Source organism: Nansenia antarctica (genome assembly GCF_963989245.1).
Source record: "Nansenia antarctica genome assembly, chromosome: 9".
In the NCBI taxonomy this organism is placed as follows: domain Eukaryota; kingdom Metazoa; phylum Chordata; class Actinopteri; order Argentiniformes; family Microstomatidae; genus Nansenia; species Nansenia antarctica.
This window is the reverse complement of record NC_137679.1, coordinates 37,200,163-37,205,805: the sequence shown is the minus strand read 5'-3', so window position 1 is coordinate 37,205,805 and position 5,643 is coordinate 37,200,163.

The following is a 5,643-nucleotide window of genomic DNA, read 5'->3' as shown; positions in this document are numbered from 1 at the left end:
AGAGAGAGAGAGAGAGAGAGAGAGAGAGAGAGAGAGAGAGAGAGAGAGAGAGAGAGAGAGAGACAGACAGAGAGAGTGAGAGGCCTGTACGGGGCGAGTTTGGAGCAGAGAGAGAAGAGGAGCGTGGGCCGGGGGCAGGGTCCTGCAGGGCTGATTTACGACAGGCAGGGCGCAGGACGCCTGCTCTCCTCTGACGGGGGCTCCCAGCGCTGTCCCTCTGTTATTCTTCCCCCTGCGAGTGACGCTTCCACAGGCCCCCCGACTGACAGGAGCGCGTACACCTCCCCCGGCCGCCTCGCTCACTTACAACAACATACATCACGCTCCCACATTATAAATCACTCCAGCCAAAGCGAGTCTGATAACTGTAGCATCGCTGGCGAACGGCTTTACCTCCTAATCTCCCCGCCAGACAGCCCCACAGGCCCCGCAGACCACCATGCATGTCCTGTCCACCCACTCTGCTAGCAGGGGCTAGCCTACCGCCGGGGGCTAGTGTTAGTGTTAGTGTTAGCGTTAGCGTTAGCCTAGCCGCTAGCCCTCACTTGGTTGTGTCAACAGGGATTCAGACAGACACAGAGAGTGCGGGGTAACCTACGCAGCTACTGAACAGAGAGGCCCTCCTGAGGCACCGGGGGCCTCTTGCCACTCTCCCACACTGTCACCTGAGTGTTTCAGTTGCTCCACAGATATCATTCCCAATTTCCCTCCGGAATCCCTCAACGTTGAGGAGAAGCAAAAAGTAAGTGGAAACAAAGCGATCCAGGCGCTGCCATGGGAAATCTATATGACAAGCGCAAGGACATGTTTGCTTAAACCTGCCTGGCGAATCAGTGTTTATTTAACAGAGTCAAGTCCCGTGGCATGTACACACTGTGACATAACTTTTCCTGAGTTTGGGAGGGCTGATGTCAGTGTGTGTTGTCATGGCTTTCTTGAACTCACACTGACAGGTACACAGACAGCTGGCTTTCCACAGGTTTAGTTTCTATAAATCTAGCCCCCATATACAAATACACACATATACAAGTACATATAAATATACAGTAGCCTACATGTAGCATTCGTAGCATAGATGTAGCATGGGATATCTAATTGGGAAAATAATGTCAAGTTAATGACAAGAAGATCAATCAAACGTCGGGTGATTAACGCAGCTATCAGATGATATACGACCGTGAAGACCATCCGCAACAACGCAAACAGGAAGTGTCGAGTGGGGTACACAGGGGTCGTCCAGCATGGGGGTCTTCCCCCCACGCAGACACTCTGGGTAGATTTATCACCCCCAGGGTTAAGGGTGGGACACAGACAGAGGGAAGCCTCAGGGGGCAGCCTCGGAACCCGAGGAAGTTTGCTTTTACGTGTTTTCTTTCCCTTCCTTTTCAAAACAAGGAGTTCACAGGTTTCTCTCCGAGGGCCAAAGTCCATAAAGCAGCGGCGATGCGGCAGCAGCAGCCACATGTCTGAGGAGTAATATGATCCCCAGGGGACTGACCGTTGTTAACTTTTATTACAGTAAATACTCCACTCACTTCTCTCATGTCTCACAGAAACCCTGGCTGGTTTTATGCTCGGCGTTGTGTTTGATTAACCTCTGTGATACACTCTAGACACATTGGTACACACCCAGTACACACATAAATGCGGCACAAATGCACCGCTGTCGAAAGGTAAACAGTCACATGCACATGGACGCAGACAGACATAAATGTAGTGCCAAATACAGGTTACAAAAACATTCGGCGCATGTATAAACAATAACCCCCATTTGCTACTGACACAGGCACACATTTACAGAGCAAGTCAAGCAACACACACACACACACACACACACACACACACACATGCGGCACACATGCACACACGCACACAAGCACACATGCGCGCGGCACACACACACACACATGGCACACACACACACACGCGCACACATGCGGCACAGGCACACACACACACACACACAAATAAACACATCTACTTAATGACAGGAGCAGGGCGATGGAACCCTCTGGAAGCACATCTCCATAATGTGTGTGGTTCAGTGAGAGGCCCAGGCAGGGTCTGTGTGGTGGAGGAGCTCAGTGAGGTAGAGCCCTGATTGATAAACTCCCTATCTGGCTATTTACGATCTGGCGGCAGAAGAGGCAGCTTTCGCCAGACAGAAAAGCAATTAATCTGCAAACGAGCTGGGAAACAGCCGGCCTGCGCACCGGAGCCTCCTACCGCCCCGGCTCTGGAGGGGAGATAAGGCTGCAGCCGGCTATTTATTGTACATTTTAATTAAGTGCTTGTTAACGCTAGTTATCTTAACAGTCACAAAATTACCGTTGTAATGCATTTTGTTTGAGGAAAAATGGAGAGGGCCGGAGCACTTTATGAAAGCGAGCACAGCTTGCCTTCGTTCGAAATCACAGGATAAATTCAGAGGAGGCGGATGCCACAATGATCTAAGCTTAGGCACTAATGGTTATTTAATATGGCCATCAGCGGTCCCAAGTCCCCAGCATACGGTGCTCGCACAATAGCCTCCAAACCCCTCTTTAACACTTATTTGAGATGACAGGAAAAATGAAACCGTTTGTGCTTTCAATGGAAAAGCAATCATTGGTACATTATACTCCGCTTGCCCTATCATGCTAATGCTCGGTAAAAATGTCACCAAATGTATTTAAAGGGCTGATGGAGTGTTGCCGTTTGATTCCTGCTGCCGGGCTGATTAATAAAAAACCTTCAATTTGTATGTAAATGCAACCTGGGGCTCATATCATCCACACACCTGCACCTGGAGAAAAAGAATAAACTCAAGTTTAATGCGGCAATTATGAGAGTTTATGGGGATTGTGGCGGGAAGGTGGGGAGAGAAGGGGGGGAGAGGGGGAGGTGGTTAGCCTGATGAGGGAGCTCACAGAAGGGGGGGGGGGACCCGGATGAGCCTGCAACAGGACTGACCCGATGCACAAACATAACCCAGGTCGGCTATGAGGGCTACAACAAGATGGACGACAACACAACACAGACTGATGCTGGAGATAAGGGCATCTTCATACTGCGTGATGGATAATAGTTTCTTTTAGTCTCTTCTGTTATCACAAATTGTATACCTTATCTACAAATGTTGCTGTAAATTGTGTGTGTGCAGGTATAGAAATAAAAATGTTTGGCAAGGCTTATTGTGTGTTGCTTTTTTTCCCCTTTCTCCTAGAGTAGCCTATAATGTGTATTGATTGACTGAGAAATTCCCAAATATAATGTAATCGGCGTACTTAAAATCTGCTACTTACCAGCATTGTGTGTCTTTCAATGAAGTTATCTCCCCACGACGGTACTTAGCATAAAAACATCTCGGCCTATTATCGAGCAACATGTGAATGGTATTGACATAGCGTCAGGGCTGTCCATAATGACTTTACCCAGGTAATTGATTTGTGTATTCTGTTGTACTTTTCTTTTCTTTTACATCATACATTTTCAACCCCTACACCCTACTCTCCCCAGAACAAAGTGAGAGTGTATTGACAAAATGCGAATGGAGTAGAGATTGCGGTACAAAGATTAAAGGCAGGGTACAGAGCCTGCTGTTGACTGAGCCAGCCGGGGTGGCTGCCTGCAGCGCTCACCCACACTCCCGCTTTGAAGCCTTTCTCCTCTCCCTGGGCTCGCCACTGCAACGCCTCACCTTGACCACTCTGACCTGTCTACATCAGCTATACTCAAGCAGGGGGGAAACAAGGCGAGGGCCCCGCTGAATATATCGACTCAATTCTCTCCCACTCCCCTCCAGACAACTCGACTCAAGAGTCAAGACCAAAAGCAATAAAAGGCCGCTGTATTCCGAGGATGATGCAACAGTCAGGCGCGAGGAGTAAGGCCTGAGACGACCGACTGCTCACTTAAGGGGTGGACTTTTGGACCCAAACAACGGCAGTCATCGTCTTCACGGACGATTCTTTTTTTTTCTCGAGGATAAAGGCATTTCTAGCAAAGTGGCTGAATGCATAAGTACACTTTGGTCACCACAGAATTGTGGTGACACTGCTGCTTATTCATGACACACAGCGCCCCGATACCACAACACAAGACAGCAGACAGTGGAAATAACCGACTCCTTGTGGTGGAGAAGAAAGAGAAATCTGAATATGGTGATTTCTTTTTTCGGAGAGAGTCTCAGAGAAACTTCTTTGGCTTTTTTTTATTATGTGAGCGACTAGTCTGAAGCGATGCGTTGAGACGGTGATAATAGTTATCTGCTGTGATGATCTGCTCGTCTCTATAATGGAGCTATACACTCGTGTGAACTGGGCCTGATACGGGCGGGGAAAGAGGGCCCTTCTCTCGACTCTGTGTAAATCCCAACCTGCCCTAATGGCTTTAGACAGAAGCCATTCGGCCCTGCTAATCTTCCGTCTTTCTGAAAATAACTTTTTTTTGTGTGGTGTGTGCTGTATGAAGATTGGATTTTACAGATCACAACGGCGAGGCAATGCATTCACTCGAGTGTACTTCTCATGAGAAACGTATCGCGATCTCTAATAATATTCTGTATACGGCTTCAACCAAGCGCTACCTTTAAATGTGATGCCGGTATTAATATTAATATTTATGGACTGTGGAGGACTGAGCGGCGTCTGAGAGGTGCCGGCAGAACAAACTCCCATTAATTCCTATGGAGGGGGAAAGTCCAAATTAATTCCTATTCACATTTTAATGCCTTTATGCTAATGTGGGGTGAGAATGGGAAGGGGCTCTATGCCCACAGGAGGAGGTGGGGTTAAAGTCGACTGTCTGTGGCACTTGAGAAATCCCTCCTTACACACGGGAGATGGCCCCAGAACCAGGGCCCCCACACGGCTCCCACATTCAACCACCACACAGACAAATCCTCCTACACTACAACCTCATACTGCAGCCACCGGACTCACATAGACACCTCCTATACCGCACAGGACGGACTGAACGCGACAACATTGAGGACCGAGACAACGCCGAAGGTATGACAATAAGAAGATCAGTCAGCGGATGTCATCGTGTTCTCTCTCCGTACAGTTAACCAATACCGTCTCCGACAACGACTGTTGAAACACGGAAAACAGGGGGCGTCGAGGTGGGGGAAAACGACAATAGCAACATAACGCGCCCCCCCCCGATACAAGCAGGAGGGGACGACAGTGCAGAAAGCATTTCTGGGGGCCATATCCTCCACCACGTTGATCTACCGTCTGATGAAGAACCCCACATCCACCTCCACTGACTCCCCTCAGCTCTGGCTGCCAGCGGGGGAATCAAGTCCATCCATTCTGGTTTGTCTAGCCTGCTTAACTCCCCCTGAGCTGAGGCAAACACAAATAGATTGCACTGGTAGTGAGCATACCCCCCAAACCCCCCCCCCCTACCCAACCTAACTCTCCCCCACAACCCCTCTCACCCCAGCAATGTTACAGCTGTAATCGTTACATATTTACCTGGAGGACAAACGTCCGGCCTCTCTCCGACGGCCTCGGCCTATCAGTTAATGTCTGGGTGTTGTGACACCTGGAGGATAATTGTCATTAATTGCGCTCATTTGGGCAGTGGGTCAGGGCAATCGAAGCGCAGGTGTTTGGGACAACTGTGATTATCCGCACCCCAGATACGGGAGGAGAG